At 44.9% G+C, this 19,163-nt stretch overlaps 1 pseudogene; it reads right to left on the bottom strand.

Moving 5' to 3' along the window:
• Window positions 1-2,914: 2,914 nt before the first annotated feature.
• Window positions 2,915-3,093, bottom strand: LOC138771590 (U2 spliceosomal RNA; annotated as a pseudogene).
• Window positions 3,094-19,163: the final 16,070 nt, after the last annotated feature.

Genomic DNA, 19,163 nt, shown 5'->3' with positions numbered 1-19,163 from the left:
CATTGAAATGAATGGAGCCTAACTGCAAACCACACCTGAACTGGAGACAAGACTGGTGCTGTCCCTGGACATGTCTTTATAGCGCTGGATAAGGACGCTGGTTGTCCTCAGGGAGATCAACCAAAACACCGCACGTGTCTCAACGTCAGTGTATTCTAGAACATTGCCCCCTGGGAAATCAAATATGCAAAAGAACACTGCAGCGACACCATCACATGTCTCAACGTCAGTGAACTAGCCAGACCTTCCCTCCGGAAAAGAACAACCAAGCCAAAGGCGTTCTCCAGTCAAGGAAACCACCTCAGCAAGGTATCCATCCACAGACAGCTGTTTCGGTTTTTTTGCCCCTCATCAGTGTGGAGTAGGTTTCTGGCTAGTGGGAGCAATGACTAGTAAGTGCATGCAAAAGGACGCTGGTTGACCTCAGGGAGATCAACCAAAACACCGCAGAGACACCATCACATGTGTCAACGTCAGTGTATTCTAGAACATTGCCCCCAGAAACCTACTCCACACCGATGAGGGGCAAAACCCCCGAAACAGCTGTCTGTGGATGGATACCTTGCTGAGGTGGTTTCCTTGACTGGAGAACGCCTTTGGCTTGGTTGTTCCTTGTGATGGTGTCTCTGCAGTGTTCTTTTGCACATTTTATAGCTCTGGATAACCCCTTTAAGACCAAAATCAGCCTGCTCCTGACAGAGTTAAAGGAAACCAATCAGCACATTTGCGCTGATTAGGCTCCCAGAAGGGCTGCACAGACCTGGCCTGGCCACTAGCTCAATATAAATTCCATGAGGAGTGTAGTTTCCAAAGTGGTGCCTGCCCAATAAGGTTCCTGTAAGCACACATAAATATATATGCACAATAGTGTCTATATATTAGCCAAATTTATCAAAAAGATTTTTAAAAATGACACATAGATATTTTTTATTAAAAGGATACAACCGTCAATTTTTTTAAAGATATATTTTTAAACAAACATTATAGGGCATCAATATTTGTATTGTGTTTTTTTTAATTATATAAAGTCTCTACATGGAGGTCACTTCCTGGTTTGTCTCCTACACTTCCTCCCAGTGCTGAGTTGAGCATGGTAGAGAGATTTGCTCTACAAGAGGGAAGAGATGGCTCTGAGAGAGCCCCATCAGCTATTGACATACCCTCTTAGCATTGTGGCTGCCTGAGAACATGCTAGGAGGAGAGGCAGGGAGGATCCCCCCAACCCCTCTCCCCCTCCTCAGCCCTCTGTTATGTTTACAGGCTGCTGTGTTTCACAGTGCAAAGCTCACACCCCTCCCCCGCCTCTCCCATTGATATTGCAAAGACCTTTGCTCAGGAGCTGCAGCATCTTATTACACATATATTCCTATACACTATACAGGGTTATGCATGCATAGGAACATATGTAATACTGACATGCAGCTCAGATTTTTGCAATGACAATAATTGCAGGAGTTGTACTAAGAGGCAGAGAGTAGCATTTTGCCTTCAGAATGTGTATGTGTAAATCAGGAGCTTGGGAAAGCTGGGTGCTTTTCTCATTTAAAGGGAACTAATTTGCATGATTGTGCTGATATGGTTCCCTACAGCAGTGTGTATAGTTACTGTGCAGTGCTTTGCTTGTTAGTGGCCTCTCTGCCTGTCAAGCTGGGTGCTTCCTCCCTACAAATGATCCGGGACTAGAGAATAATGAAATATTCGATTTGATTGTATTCGATTCGAATAGCTCCCGATGTTCGACTATTCGATCGAATATCGAATCCCATTATAGTCTATGGGAGAAAAATCCTTGGGAATTGGAAATCAAGACTCGACCACTAGGAGGTCACCAATGAAACCTCAGGAAATTATGCCAATACCTTTGGAATGCATATGGGACAGCAGGGGAGGCATGCCTGGGTACATGAACGTAAAGTAGAAGTGTACCTTTTGGTCTAGCGGTAGTTGCCTATGTATTAGGTGGTGTGTAATATTAGCGTATGTTTGTTTCTTGTTTATTCAGTACACTTGTGAAATACAATTGTTTGCAGAGTTATATATTGCCCAGCCAGTGATGTGAATTGCAAACATGTATATTTGCATGTATATATCCACTTTCAGTATCACGCCACTATCACAGACTATCAACTATAGATTCCAAACACAATATAACCGCTTTGTATAATGGAAAAAATACTTGGACAACTTATTTCATTTACAGCCGTATACTGGATATAGAATTGTTTTTACAACAATAGAAATAAAGGGCTGGTCAGCGCCTTCCCTGGACGCAGACTGCGCAAATCTCTAGAGTCGAGATAACAGCTATATTATCCCACACACTGTATACAGCCATATACTGGATATAGAATTGTTTTTACAACAACAGAAATAAAGGGCTGGTCAACACCTTCCCTGGACGCAGACTGCGCAAATCTTTAGAGTTGAGATAACAGCTATATTATCCCACACACTGTATACAGCCATATACCAGATATAGAATTGTTTTTACAACAATAGAAATAAAGGGTTGCTCGGTGCCTTTACTGGACGCAGACTGCGCAAATTTGTGGTAGCAAGATAAAAGGTATTATCCCACAATTACAGTATACAGCCGTATACACTATCAGTGGGTATACACACTATGTAGACACACTGCCTGTTTCACATCAGTCTATACAGTGTGTGTATACACTGCCTGTCTCACAACAGCTTATACAGTGTAGACACACTGCCTGTCTCACAACAGCTTATACAGTGTGTGTATATACACTGCCTGTCTCACAACAGCTTATACAGTGTAGACACACTGCCTGGCTTACAACAGTTTATACAGTGTAGACACACTGCCTGTCTCACAACAGCTTGTAAATGTCTGTTTATATATAGTTTCAGCCCTAACAAGAGCTTTTGGGGGTCCCTTTTTTTTTTTTTTTTTTTGTGCACTGAACCTGGAGGCACTGCAATACCAGGTCAATGCCCAGAGAGGACAGAGCAAGCTCTTTTTCCATCTCCCTGTTCTAAAAATCAATTTAATATATGGTCCCCAGATAGGGGAGGTATCAGATATTAAACCGATAAGAACAGATACTATGGGGGTCCCTTCTTACCTAACTTCACCTAAAACCTTTCTCTCCCTGCTTTACAGACTGTCCCTCTCTAGTTCCAACCAGCAAGTGACACGAATCTCAAATCACTATTCTTTTATTCAGGAGGTCACATGGTTTAGCCAGCCAATCAGTTAGAGGTTTTTTTTTAAGTCCTGTCTACTCCTAGTGCCTGTCCCTACCCCCTGCATGTTTATTGGCAAGAAAAAAGCGCCAGGGGATGTGGAAGGGCGACTGGAATTTTTACTGCGTTTTAGCACGAATATTCGTTCGTATAGCATACTATTCGATCAAATAGCTGTTCGATCAAATAGTATTCGCTCATCTCTATCTGGGACATCTTTGTTAACTATAAGGCTATGTTTACATGCTGTATAAACAACTGCTGTTCCCTGTGAATCGTTGTTTAACGCCGCCTACAGCAGGAATTAATGATCATGATAATTAATTATGGCCGTTGGTAGCATTAAACAACGGGTGTTTACGCAGAACTGCCATGTTAATACAGCATGTGAACATAACCTAAACCTGTGAGAATAAATATTTAGACAAACAATTGTTAGAGAGGGATCATGCCGTGACCCTCCTCTGAATCGCGCCACTCCCAGCTGCTATCAGCAGCTAGGGGCCGCGGCTATTAGCTGGCAGTTTTTTTAAATTAAAAAGTTTAACCCCTAAACGACACAGGGCGTACATTTACACCCCCGCTGCCTGGGCTTAAAGGAGAAGTCCAGCCAAAATTATTTTTTTTATATGTTATTACTGATGGAAAGTTATACAATTTTCTAATGTACATTAATTATGGAAAATGCTCATATACTGCTATTTCCCTTAATTTAGTGTATCAGGAAGTGTTAGAATTCTCTCAGAAGCAGTGATGTCATGAAGAATGGTGTAATTCCTATGGAGTGTCCAGCAGGGGGCGCACTATATATAGAAGTCAATGAGTACCATTGACTTCTATATATAGTGCGCTCCTGCTGGACACAATATAGAATTAATGGATGTGTGTATGTAATGTAATGTTATGTACTGTACTTTGTGATTGAATACATTTATGAAATACTTTGGGGAGCAAGTGTCCTTGCTCCCCAAAGTATCCCATAAATGTATTCAATGAATAGATTTGCAGGGCACCGAGCAGGGAGGGAGAGAGGGGCCTGTGCATCTACCTCCCCCCTCCCTCCCTGCTCGGTGCTGGACACATATACACAGTACTACTCCCCCATTATCTGCAGATAATGGGGGAGTAGTACCTGTGCTATCTATCGCCGTCCGCGCCCGCGCCGCTCACACAGGGGCTGCTCTTCATGCCCCCTCCTCCTCTCCCTCTCCTCCTCTTAGCTTGAAACGAACTATCACGACGCTGACTCCCCGCCGCCTGCGCCGCTCCTTACACTATCCCGCCGCCGGTCTCTGCTCCTACATACCAGCTCCCGTCCGCCCTGCACGCCGGCCGCGTCAGCCCTTCCCCACCCACAGCGCTCCCGGTGCTTCCTGGTGCTCCCTGCGGGGTGGGGGAGGGCTGACGCGGCCGGCGTGCAGGGCGGACGGGAGCTGGTATGTAGGAGCAGAGACCGGCGGCGGGATAGTGTGAGAAGCGGCATGGGCTGTGGGGAGTCAGCGGCGGGGTAATTAGTTTCAAGCTAAGAGGAGGAGGCGGAGCGGAGGAGGGGGCATGAAGAGCAGCTTCTGTGTGAGCGGCGGCGCGGGGGCGATAGATAGCACAGGTACTACTCCCCCATTATCTGCAGATAATGGGGGAGTACTACTGTGTATATGTGTCCAACACCGAGCAGGGAGGGAGGGGGGAGGTAGATGCACGGGCCCCTCTCTCCCTCCCTGCTCGGTGCCCTGCAAATCTATTCATTGAATACATTTATGGGATACTTTGGGGAGCAAGTGTCCTTGTATTCCATAAATGTACAGTATTCAATCACAAAGTACAGTACATAACATTACATTACATACACACATCCATTGATTTTGTAGAGTGTCCAGCAGGGGCGCACTATAAACAGAAGTCAATGGTACTCATTGACTTCTATATATAGTACGCCCCTGCTGGACACTTCATAGGAATTACACCATTCGTCGTGATGTCACTGCTTCTGAGAGAATTCTAACACTTCCTGATACACTAAATTATGGGAAATAGCAGTATATAAGCATTTCCCATAATTAATGTACATTAGAAAATTGGATAACTTTCCATCAGTAATAACATATAAAAAAATAATTTTGGCCGGACTTCTCCTTTAACGTAGGAGGGCGTTAATGTACAACCTGGTGCGGTCCAGGGCTATGGAGTGGGCTCACAATCTGAGCCCGCCCCATAGCGGGTGAGGACCGGCTGCTATGGGGTAAGGCCAGCCAATCACAGCGATACCGGTGCATTGTGGGCCGGTATGACGTTATGACAGCACCAATCACAGTTATGCCTGGGGCCGTGTGCCACGTGACCCCCGCCCCCTGATCGCCCGGATTGGCCGTTTGCCAGTAACTGCCAATCACGGGCGAGGCGGGCCATCTAAAATATTGATCCCTCCATGCTCGCCCTCCTTTTCGTCAGGATCGGCAAGCAGAGAGGGTGTATGTGAGTCCCGTGTGCTGTTGCTGCCCCCAGGCTGCCCAGCTGCTGCCCCATTGTGCCCCGGTGCCCTTAGCAGGGAGATCGTGTTAGCAGCACACTCTGTGCTGCTAGCCATCCCCCTGCTTATGATTCGCCTCCGCCCCCTCTCTTTTGTCATCCGCCCCATCTCCTCCCCTGTGCCATCCGCCCCCACCCCTGTGCCATCCACCCCCACCCCTGTGCCATCCACCCCCACCCCTGTGCCATCCGCCCCCCTGTGCCATCCGCCCCCTGTGCCATCCACCCCTTGTGCCATTCTCCCCCCTTCATCCTCCATCAGCCTCCCCCCCCCTTCCCCCCCGTCATCCTCCTCTTTTCCCCCCTGTCATCCTCTCCTTCTCCCCTGTGCCCTCCCACTGTTTTTGTGCTCCCCCCCCATCTGTGCCAGCCATCTGTGCCAGCCTCGTTGGTGGCATAGTGCAGAGTGATCAGCCAGCAGTGCCCTCTGTGTGCTGCCTGGCTGATCCCCTGAAATTTCCGACTGTGCAGCATTAGCAGTAGTTCTACTGCTGCTCCTGTCTCTCTTGTTCTGATCAGTGACTCATCACTGATCAGCAACAAGTGGGCACAGGTTTTTGTTTTTCCCTTGTTTTGATTCCCCCTGCGCCGCTCCGTGCCGCCCGTGCTGTCGCGTCCGTTGGTGGCATAGTGTGTGCAGGGAGATCCTGCTAGCAGCATCCTCTTTGTTGCTAGCGGTGCCCCTGCCTCTCTTTGCCCCCCTCAGACCGTTCCTCTGCGCCTCCCCCTCACCTGCCCACCTCACTTTCCCACCCCTGTGCCATCCTCCCCCTGCCTTTTTTTGACCCCTCAGACCCTTCCTCCACCAGCCTCACCAGATCCTACTTTCCTCGTTTCGACCTCCTCCTCTTCATCATTTAGCGACAATGAAACCCCAAGGCGCCGAAAGGCATCCAAGGCGAACGCCTCGGGCAGCCTACCCTGATCTCCACCCCAGCCCCCCATACAAGTGAGCCTATCTGGACCCCAGTCCCCCCCAATTTTGAGCCACAGATTCCCGATTTTGTGGGACAATCAGGAATCCAATTTGACCCCTCAGGCTTCACTGAAATAGACTTTTTTAAAAATCTTTTTCAGTGAAGAACTGATAAGTCTGATGGTCGTGAAAACTAATTTGTACGCCTAGCAGTTTCTGGCTCAGAACCCCGTCTACTCTTTTTTTTCGGGATCCCACAGCTGGACCCCAGTTGATGCAGCAGAAATGACCACGTTTTGGGGTCTTCTGCTGCACATGGGGCTAGTTAAAAAACCCAGAATTAGGCAGTATTGGAGTGTGGATATTTTATATAACACTCCAATCAACCAGATTGCCATGACAAGGCATCGCTTTGAGGTCATCCTCAAATTCCTGCATTACAACGATAATGCAAGGTGCCCCCCCCCCCAGAATGATCACTCTTACGACCGCCTTTACAAAGTTAGGCCGGTCATTGATCATCTCGCGGCCAAATTTTCGGAGGTATATTTCCCAGGGAAATATATCTCCATTGACGAATCCCTTGTCAGCTTCAAGGGGAGAGTCCAATTTCGCCAGTACCTGCCAAGTAAGAGGGCAAGGTACGGCATCAAACTTTACAAACTCTGTGAGAGTACCTCAGGGTACACTCACAGATTTAGAGTTTATGAAGGGAGGGACACCCACATCCAACCTCCAGAATGTCCCCCCCCACTCTGGGAGTTAGTGGGAAGCTTGTGTGGGAACTGATGATCCCACTACTGGATAAAGGTTACCACCTCAACGTGGATAACTTTTATACCAGTCTCCCTCTTTTCAAATCCCTCAGAGCCCGAGCTACTGTAGCTTGCGGCACTGTGAGGAAAAATCAGAGAGGCCTCCCGAGTTCTCCTGTGGCAGACGTTCTGCCACCGGGTGAAGGCAAGGCCCATTGTAGCAACAACCTGGTATTAGTCAAATATAGGGACAAACGCGATGTCCTTATTTTGACTACTATCCATGGTGCTGGCACGACCCCTGTCCGCGGTACCATCGCAGTAGCACTGAAACCCGATTGTATTTTGGACTACAATCGGTATATAGGAGGAGTTGATCTTTCAGATCAGGTCCTCAAACCATATAGTGCTCTGCGAAAAACAAACATCTGGTACAAGAAGCTAGCCGTGCACATGGTCCAGACGGCAATGTACAACGCTTTTGTACTTTACCGTTGTGACGGCCTCCCTGAGAAATACCTCCAGTTTCAGAAGGCAGTTGTCAAGGTCCTGATTTTTTGTGGAGCAGAAGAAGGAGGGTCTAGTACTTCTGCAGCTGCAACTGGAGGTCCCTGTATCGTGCCAGGGCAGCACTTTTTTTTCTACAAGGGACATACACGGCATAATTAGGGCATGTTCACACTGAGTAAAATCGGGGGAATTCCAAAGTGGAGCTCCACCTGCCTCAGTGTCAAACAGTGTGTGTATGGGAGGGCTCGCACGCCCCCGCTCAAAGAATTTACATGTCAGTTCTTTGAGCGGAGGCATGCAAGCCCTCCGATAGACACACTGGTTTACACTGGGGCAGGCGGAATTCCATGGTGGACACCTCCGCAGTGGAATTCCACGGATTTTGCTCGGTGTGAACGCACCCTTAGGGCCAGTTCACACTGGGTAAACACACCGTAATTCCGCAGCGGACCTCTCCGCTGCAAAATCCTGCCGTGCTCAGTGTGCTGCTGTAAGTGAATGAGAGGGCGCACACTAGTCCGCTGCCACCGCTCTCCGCTCAAAGAAGTAACATGTTAGTTCTTTGAGCGGAGAGGAGAGGGAGTGGACGAGCGCGCGCCCTATCATTCACTTACAACAACACACAGAGCACGGCGGGTTTACTCAGTGTGAACTGGCCCTTTAGTGGAGGGCAGACTTTCCATGACGGCATCAAATACCGACGTGGAGAGTCATACTGGCCTAACAGTTGAGCAGTGTGAAAATTGACATTGCTAACTTTCAACCACTGCAGCACATTCAGTCCAGGAAAATTAATTTTTGAAATGCTCATGCACCCTACACCTCCTAAATACATTTCTTGGGTGGTGTAATTTCTGTAATGGCTTCCTTTTGCTTGGGCATTTTTCTGTTTATTTTCCTGGGAATGTCTGCAACGGTCAGCAGACTCCGTGCCTAACTCCATGTCTAATTTATTCTTCTCTTTTGACCCTACCTATGTGCCTGTCACCAGTGAGGTCCGTGTAGCATGAGGGCATTCCGGCCTCAAAAGGGCACTCAGTACTTTTGGAGGTTCGTCCTGTGCCCACATAGCAATTCATTTCCACACCTATATGCAAAGTGGATACCCCCACAAGTGGGGTCCATATGCTCACTACACCCCTTGTTAAATTCCTGGAGGGGTGTAGTTTTCATAATGGGGTGACTTGTGGGGTGTATCTACTGTCCTGGTAGCCTGGGGGCTTTGTTAATTAACATGTCTTCCATCATCCATTCTGGCCTCAATAGGTCACTCTGTCCTTTTGGAGGCTTGTCCTGTGTCCACGTAGTAATGTATGTCCACTTGTGGGGTATTTCCCCCCTTCGAGGGAAATTGCTCTACTCATTCCCACTCCAACCCGCTTTTTAACCCCTTAAGAAAATGAAAGATTCCAGGCTAGACCAATCTTTTAGTCTAAAAAATTAACTTTTTTAGACTACAATGTTGGTCTAGCCTGGAATCTTTCATTTTCACAAGGGATTAGAAGAAAAAAAATACCCACTAAACATGTAGAGAATTTGCCCCCGAGTATGGAAATACCCCACATGTGGACTTAAAGTGCCAAGCGGGCACAAGGAAAGCCTCCAAAGGGGAAGAACACCGTTTTGGAAGCTGGATTTGGCCAGAATGGAGGATGGAGGCCATGGAGATTTTACAAAGGTCCCGTGCCATTAAAACAGTGGAAACTACCCACAAGTGACCCCATTATGGAAAGTACACCCCTCAAGGAATCTAACAAGAAGTGTAGTAAGCATATGGACCCCACTGGCACATAGGTGGAACAATGTGCTGTGAAAATAAAAAATTTGATTATTTCTTTTTCACAACACATTGTTCCACATTGTGCCTGCCACCAGTGGGGTCCATATGGTCACCATACCCTTTGTTAGATTCCTTGAGGGGTGTAGTTTCCATAAATGTGTCACGTGTGGGTGGTTTACAATGTTTTGGCAGCACGAGGGCTTTGTAAACCCGTCATGGCCTCCGTCCTCCAATCTGGCCAAATCCAGCTTCCAAAATCCAAATTGCGCTCCTTCCCTTTGGAGGCTCTCCTAGCGCCCACTTGGAAATTAACGTACACAGGTGGGGTATTTCCGTACTCGTAGGGAATTGCTTTACATGTTTAGCAGGTTTTTTTCTTTTTTTACCCCTTGTGAAAATGAAAAATTTGAGGCTAGGCCAACATTTTAGTTTAAAATATAAAATTTTTCATTTTCACGGCACATTGTTCCACATTTATACCGGTCACCAGTGGGGTCCATATGGCCAATATACCCATTGTTACGTTCCTTGAGGGGTTTAGTTTCCATAATGGGGTCACTTGTGGGGGGTTTACAATGTTTTGGCAGCATGGGGGCTCAGTGAACCCGACATGGCCTCCGTCCTCCAATCTGGCCAAATCCAGCTTCCAAAATCCAAACGGCGCTCCTTCCCTTTGGAGGCTCTCCTTGCGCCCGCTTGGCAATTAATGTCCACATGTGGGGTATTTCCGTACTCGTGGGGAATTGCTCTATATGTGTAGCAGATTTTTTTTCTTTTTTAACCCCTTGTGAAAATGAAAAAAATCGAAGCTACCCTAACTTTTTGGTCAAAAAAAGTAATTTTTCATTTTCTTAGCGCATTGTGCCCGCCATCAGTGGGGTGCTCACTACATATGCTCACTACATCCCTTTTTACGTTCCTGCGAACCCGACATGGCCTCCGTCCTCCAATCTGGCCAAATCCAGCCTCCAAAATCCAAACGGCGCTCCTTCTCTTTGGAGGCTCTCCTTGCGCCAGCTTGGCACTTTATGTCCACATATGGGGTATTTCTCTAAACTGCAGAAACAAGGCAATAACTTTTGTGGTGTATTTCTCTGGTAATAGGTTTTCTATTATGAGAGAAATTGGATTACAATATAATTTGTGCACAGAAAAAACTTTTTGGGAGTGATTTTGAACAGTTTATGGGGTGCAGTTTCATAAATGGGGTGATTTGTGGGGGGGGTTATTACATACAATCCCCTTAAATTCCCTTCAAACCTCAACTGGTCCCTAACAAAATTTGATTTAGACATTTTCTCTAAAATTTGGAAAATTGTTGCTAAACTTTTAAGCTTTCTAGTGTCTTAAAAAATTGAAAGCAAGTTTAAAAAATGCTGCCAAAATAAAGTAGACATATTGCTAATGTTATTTCGTTTCTAATTTATAACAATATAACAATTTTCCTTACAGGCAGAATATTTCAAAGTTAGAAAATGAAAATTTTCACCATTTTTCACATTATTTTGTGATTTTTCATAAGGATTAGCTTTAAATATCCACTCAAATTTACCAGTAATATAAAGTAGAATATGTCACGAGAAAACAATCTCAGAATGATTAGGATATGTAAAAGCATCTAGATATTATTAATGAATAAAGTGAAACAGGTCAAATTCACTAAATTTGGCCTGGTCCACTGGGTCATTTTGGGCTTGGTCCTCAAGGGGTTAAGTCCCTTTGGGGGACTTTTACATACATTACTTTCATTTTATACGCTGATCATTGCTATGCTCTACTCATTGAGCCTGCCTGTGCAAATCGCAGATCGGACCGCGCGGACGCAGGTGAGAGACCTCCGGCGGTCTGTTTTAACGATCGGGACCCCCACAGTCACACTGCGGGGGTCCCGATCGGTAAGTGACAGGGGACTCCCCCTGTCACTTACACTTAAACGTTGCAGCCGCGCGGTGTTTAAGGAGTTAATGTCACGCTGCAGCGCTATCGCTGCAGCGTGTCATTAACTGCTGATTGCAGCCGGCCCCCACCTGCTATGAAGCACGCTCCGCTCCGGACGTACCGATACGCCCAGGGTCGTCTGGGCACAGACTTCCAGGATGTACCGGTACGTCCTAGGTCGTCTAGGGGTTAAGGTCATTTCATGTTAGAAATAAACATATTTGATATTGTTGCATGTGGAATCGCCCCTACTTTTAAATTATTACATACATATCACACAGTAAACAGTGTAAGGGCAGAAAAAATGCCAATCAAATCCAGAAAAATTGTAATAAAATAAGTTATATAAGTTGCTTTTCATTGTAATTGTACGGCTGCCGGGGTGAAGCCCGTCCGACCCCCTCGGTGGAGCTCCTTATACTTACCCCTTCCTCAAAGTCCCGATCCCGGACCCCATCCCACCGCCGAGAAATCCGCATCGAAAGCCGTGCACGCACTCACCAGTGAGAAGTCTGACGCCCAAAGAGAATGACTTCTCAAAAATTGCTTTTTGTTTTAATTTCACCATGCAAGTATTTTCACGGTTTTACAGCATATTTTTTGACAAATTTTAGTGTCACTGTCTTAAAAATTTCAAGATCAAAAATCAACAGTATATGTGATAAAGACAGTATACAAGTGTATTGCAATATACATTCTTTTTTTTTTTTTTTTTATATCATGCTGTAAAACAAAGCTGAATTTACCACAAATCCAGGTCCAGTCTCATGAAGGCAACTTTCTAGCCTTGTGCTCGTCTAAAAAAGGGACCAAATACATTAAAGGGGTTATCCAGCGCTACAAAAACATGGCCACTTTCCCCCTACTGTTGTCTCCAGTTTGAGTGGGGTTTTGAAACTCAGTTCCATTGAAGTAAATGGAGCTTAATTGCAAACCACACCTGAACTGGAGACAACAGTAGGGGAAAAGTGGCCATGTTTTTGTTAGCGCTGGATAACACTTTAAGTCTTTCATTGCAAAGTACAATTGGTGTTGCCAAAAATAAGGGCTCATGTGGGTTTGTAGGTGAAAAATGCAAGCACTATAACTTTTTAAACATGAGAAGGAAAAAACTAAAGTGCAAAAATGAAAATTGGCCTGGTCAATTTGGCCTGGGCAAAAAAGTAAGGGGGGAAAAACACATTTATTTTTAAATCCCCATAAAAATGTCATCCCTATTTGTCACATAAAAATAAAAATATGATTTATCCCACACACTGTACAGGGTAAGGCTGGGACTACATGGTGACAAGTGCACCAGATTCAGTCTAGCCCAATGTCATTGATAGCAAGGTCGCGTGTGGCATGTGACCAAAAATCTCAAAGATGTACATGTGGTGTCCCACCACGGGTGTTGCTGTTAGTTACACCCTTCGTAAGAGCCTGTACTTTTTCCAGTGTAAGTGGTGATGTAGTAGTGCCTAAGTTTCGCCCCAAGATGTCGCTATTGCAAGTATGTGTATTCCGTTATTGCACAGCTGTAGTATTGAAAGGGTTATTGTTTGTTTATATGTCACATGGATTTGTAGACCAGTGAGAGTACACTCTTTTTCTATCCTATCATTTCTCTCTTTGCTTCTTAGAATATGCACTCCGCACCCATTCACAGCACACCTTACAGGGGCTGTGGATAGGAAGTCCGTGGGTAGAGGAGGTGTGGTGTCTTTTGTCGCTAGATTCTGTAGAGGAAGAACACAAGCCAGAACACTCTCTACAGCGGTCCAGTTTGGCCCTGGCCTCTGCCAGGTCCCCAGTCTCAGTGTGCAGTCTAGCAAGGATTGTGTGCATAAATGGCAAGGATTGTTTTTTGTTTTTGTTTTTTTTTATCTCATAAGCCAACATCACAGACACTTTCACTTTTGTTCTTTTTAACGGTCATTTCTTGAACAGGCATTAGATAAGTGCAATATGATGCCATCTAGTGTGGAGACTCCTGTATTTACACAGATGTTTTGGTTTAATGCACAGATCAATAAATTATTGGGTAGCTAATCCAAAAAATATTAAAATTACATTCACCAGTAATCCGTCGATGACAGCACCAGTGACAGACAGTCTCCACCCAGGAATGAAAAAAAAAACGTCTTTTCATCTCTTTAACCAATTCAATCTCCACCTAGAAGCCATAATACATATTCCTAGGAAAGAAGACCAACATTATTCTTATCTAGCAAAAACATCTGATCTGAAAAATGAACACCTTTCCATGATTGTGCTGTCATGGCTCAGATTACCGGTGACTCCATCATAGTCAGATATAAGCAGTCGTGTGCTGACTAAAACCTTCAAGTAAGTGAAGTAACCTGCTGAGTGCAGAGCAGGCAAAGCAAGAAGAGAGAGGAGAGATTCTAACCAGCCAGATAGACATGTGATAGACAGGCATCGACATGTTAAAGGAGTTATCTAAGATTTGAAAAGAGCATGGCTGTTTTCTACCAAAAACAGTGATTAGAATGGTATTAGAACTCTGATCCATTCACTTTAATAGAAATTACCTGTGATAACACACACAAATTAACTCCTTCAGGTCCGGACTTTTTTTTTTCGCTTTTGTTTTTCCCTCCTCATGTTTAAAAGGCCATAGCGCTTACATTTTTTCACCTCCAGATCCACATGAGCCCTTATTTTTTGCGCCACTAATTGTACTTTGCAATGGCAGGCTTAATTTTTGCATAAAGTATGCTGCAAAACCAGAAAAAAATTAAATGTGTGATGAAATTGAAAGAAAAAACACATTTTTTTAATTTGGGGAATATTTGTATTTACGCCGTTTGCCATAGGGTAAAACTGACTTGTTATATATGTTTCTCAAGTTGTTATGATTACTCTAGGTTCACACTGCGTTTTTGCAATCCGTTTTTTTTCATCCGTTTTTTGCAAAAAAACTGATGAAAAACAGATGAAAAGAACGGATGCATTTGTGTGCATCCGTTTTGATCCGTTTTTCCATTGACTTCCATTGTAAATAAAAAGGATCAAAATGGATCCGTTTTTTTTTTTTCAATGGAAGTAAATGGAAAAAGGATTAAAACGGATGCACACAAATGCATCAGTTTTTTTTCATCCGTTTTCTTGCAAAAAACAGATGAAAAAACGGATTGCAAAAACGCAGTGTGAATCTAGCCTTACAACGATATGTAATATGTATAACTTTTATTTAATCTGATGGCTTTTAAAAAATTAAAACCATTGTTAACAAATATATGTTCCTTAAAATCGCTCTATTCCCATGCTTATAGCGCTTTTATCCTTTGGTGTATGGGGCTGTGTGAGGTGTCATTTTTTGCGCCATGATGTGTACTTTCTATCGGTACCTTGATTGTGCACATGTGCGACTTTTTCATCGCATTTTATTACAATTTTTCTGGATTTGATGCGACCAAAAATGTGCAATTTAGCACTTTGGAATTTGTAGGGCACTTACGCCATTTACCGTGCAAGATCAGGAGTGAAATAAATTAATAATTCAGGCAATTATGCATGCGGCGAAACCAAATATGTTTGTTTATTTATTTATTTATTTTTATTTATAAAATGGGTAAAGGGGGGGTGATTCAAACTGTTATTAGGGGAGGGGATTATTTATTAACCCCTTCCCTCGTGGGCATATTTTCGTTTTTGCGGTTTAGTTTTTTCCTCCTCTGGTTTAAAAGGCCATAGCACTTGTATGTACAGACCCACATGAGCCCTTATTTTTTGTGCAACTAATTGTACTTTGCAATGCAGACTCAAAGGAGAAGTCTGGACAAAACAATTTTTTAATATGTTATGTTAAACAAATTTCTAATGTACATTAATTATGGGAAATGTTAAACAAATTTCTAATGTACATTAATTATGGGAAATGCACATATAGGGCTATTTCCCTTAATTTAGTAGATCAGGGAGACTTCAGATTCTCTGAAATACTGTGACGTCACGAATCGGGGGTGTAATTACAATGGAGTGTCCAGCAGGGGGCGCACTAAATATATAGAAGTCAATGAGTACCATTGACTTCTATATATAGTGCGCCCCTGCTGGACACTCCATTGAAATTACAATAGATGTGTATGTAAATGTAATATACAGTATGTTTTTGATTGAATACATTTATGGAATACTTTGAGGAGCAAATGTCCTTGCAGAGATGTGCATCTACCTCCCCCCTCCCTCGCTCTTAGGTGCTGCTGCTGCTGCTGCCACATATACACAGTACTACTACTCCCATTATCTGCTCATAGTATGAGCAGATAATGGGGAGTAGTACGTGTGCTATCCCCATAACGAACACCGCCGCCGCACAGCTGCTCCTCACAAGGGCTTCAGCATGCACCCTCCGCCGCTCTCCCTTCTCCTCCCAGCTAACAAGTTCTAACTATCCTGCCGCTCTCCGCCGCCGCTCACCGCCTCTCCCCCTCCTCTTCTTAGCTAACAAGTTCTAACTATCCCGCCGCTGGCCACCGCTCACTGCCTCCGCTCTCTGCTCCCATATACCGCCTCCTGGTCCGCACTGCATGCCGGCTGGTGACAGGAAGCACCGGGAGCGCCGTGCCCCCTACGGGGTGGGGGTGCTTTCTGTCCCCGGGCGGCATGCAGTGCAGACTGGGAGGTGGTATATGGGAGCACAGAGCGGCGGCGGTGAGAGGCGGTCAGAAGCGGCGGAGAGCGGCAGGATAGTTAGAACTTGTTAGCTGGGAGGAGGAGGGGGAGCGGCAGAGGGGGCATGCTGAAGCCCTTGTGAGGAGCAGCTGTGCGGCGCTCGTTATGGGGATAGCACATGTACTACTCCCCCATTATCTGCTCATACTATGAGAAGATAATGGAAGTAGTAGTACTGGGTATATGTGGCAGCGGCAGCAGCACCGAGCAGGGAGGGAGGGGGGAGGTAGATGCACATCTCTGCCTCCTTGCTCGGTGCCCTCAAAATGTACTGGTTAAATACATTTATGGATTACTTTGGGGAGCAAGGAAACTTGCTCCCCAAAGTATTCCATAAATGTATTCAATCAAAAATATACTGTATATTACATTTACATACACATCCATTGAAATTCCAATGGAGTGTCTAGCAGTGGCGCACTATATATAGAAGTCAATGAGTACCATTGACTTCTATATATAGTGCGCCCCCTGCTGGACACTCCATTGTAATTACACCCCCGTTTCGTGACGTCACTGAGAATCTGAAGTCTCTCTGATCTACTAAATTAAGGGATATAGCCCTATTATGTGCATTTCCCATAATTAGTGTACATAAAAAAATTTGTCTAACTTTCCGTAAGTAATAACATATTAAAAAATAGTTTTGGCCGGAGTTGTCCTTTAATTTTTGCATAAAATATATTGCGAAACCAGAAAAAAATGATATGCACAGTAAAATTGAAAATAAAACACAATTTTTTTTTATTTGGGGTGGTTTTGCGTTTACACCATGCGCCATATGGTAAAAGTGACTTGTTATGCATGTAACATGTATAACTTTTATATTATTTGATGGCTTGTAAAAAACCAAAACCTTTCAAAAAAACGAAATGTTCTTTGAAATCGCTCTATTCCCATGCGTATAACGCTTTTCTCCTTTGGTCTATGGGGCTGTGTGAGATGTCATTTTTTGCGCTATGATGTGTTCTTTCTATCGGTACCTTACTTGCGTATATGCGACTTTTTGATAAATTTTTCACAATTTTCCTGAATTTGATGCAACCAAAAATGCGCAATTTTACACTTTGGGATTTTTTTTGCCCTTACTCAGTTTACCGTGCAAGATCAGGAATGTGATAATTTAATATTTCGGGCGATTACGCACACGGCTATACCAAACATGTTTGTTTATTTATTTTTATTTATAAAATGGGAAAAGGGGGGTGATTTAAACTTTTATTAGGGGAGGGGATTTTTTTTTATTATCAAAAACACTTTTTTTTTTTCCACTAACAGTAATTAGAAGCCCCCTGGGGGACCTCTATATACACAGCACTGATCTTCCATTGAGATCAATGCTGTATCCATCAGATCGGTGCTCTATTATAATGGTCTGCAGCAGACCATCTAAATAGATTGCCGAGCTGGGATCAGCGTCATTCCGACGCTGAGCCCCTGCCGGCTCAGTACACCGGATCTCCCCCCTCCGCGATGCGATCCAGCCACTAGACACCAGGAAGAGAGGGACACAAGACAGTTAAGGGCAGCTGTCATGTTTGACAGCTGCATCTAACTGTCCTTATTAGCAGGCGCGGCCGATCGGCGGCACCCGCTAATAGCCGTGGTCCCATGCTAGAGTAAGCAGCCGGGATCACGGCCATTCAGAGCGGGGCCATGGCGCGGCCCCTCTCTGAACCTCCCAACCCCCTCGCAGGACGTGCCGGTACGTTCTGCGGAGGGAAGGGGTTAATAAAAAACCATTTATTTAATTTTTTACACATATACTGGGGGACTAGTTATACATTACTGGGGGTATAGTTATACTGCATAGATCCATGAGATAGGCTGCAGCCATAAGCAATAGAATGCCAAGCCGGGAACAGAGCCATTACGGCGCAGACCCTGGCTGGGACCAGATGCGGAGATCGCCCCTCAGCGACCACGTCGCAGGGGGGTGATCCTCCCCACTAGACACCAGGAAACTGACAAAGCCGCATTTTAAGTGCAGCTGTCAGCTTTGACAGCTGCATTTAAAATGCTAATTAGCGGGCATGTCGATCGGACTGTGCCTGCTAATTGCTGCGGTCCCAGGCTACAAGCGGCACCCAGGATCGCAGTGGTTCAGAGCGGGGTCGCCGCGCGCCCCCCCTCTGAACTACCTCACCCGCATGAGGACGTACAGGTTCGCCCTCATGTGGGAAGAGGTTAAGTACAAGAAAGGCACTGTCTTTGAAAGAAAACAGCCATGTTTTTTGAATCTTGGACCAGCCCTTTAACCAGTTAACAACACATGGACGCTGACAGCGGCACCGTGCTCTAATCACATCACTCCAAGGACACCGGCTACACACAACTTTGCCTACCAAAGTATTGTATTGTCCTCCAGTACATCCCTTTTAGAACAGATTGATCCATGGGGAAAAGAGCCATGATTAAGGACCTTGGTCCGAAACGCATTGGCTATTTTATGATGAAATAAGAAATAAGGTTATGGATTTTATGAAAAGCTGAAGAGCAATTTGGAGTTTTTTGCTTAATACTACTATATAGTATGTTAGCAGGACTGTCCTCAGAAGATGCAATATTATCCATCAGCAGCTAGACAAACATTTTAGGCTCCTGGATTCAGCTCCATCTTCACCAAACTTCTCATCTGTATTGCCCCATGCTATAATAGTGCCCACTTTGTGCCCAATATAATAGGCTCTCTCTGTGCCCCCATTAAGTATACATAGCCCCCTCTGTGACCTCATATAGTATATTTATACCTCATCTGTGCCCCCAGATAATGTATATATACCACCTGTGCCCCATATAGTGTTCGTATGCACCCTTTGTGCCCCACATAGTTTTTAAATTCCCTGTC

Source organism: Dendropsophus ebraccatus, chromosome 13 (assembly GCF_027789765.1).
Source record: "Dendropsophus ebraccatus isolate aDenEbr1 chromosome 13, aDenEbr1.pat, whole genome shotgun sequence".
Lineage (NCBI taxonomy): Eukaryota > Metazoa > Chordata > Amphibia > Anura > Hylidae > Dendropsophus > Dendropsophus ebraccatus.
The sequence above is the reverse complement of the archived record's forward strand: the minus strand, read 5'-3'. Positions and strand labels throughout refer to the sequence as shown.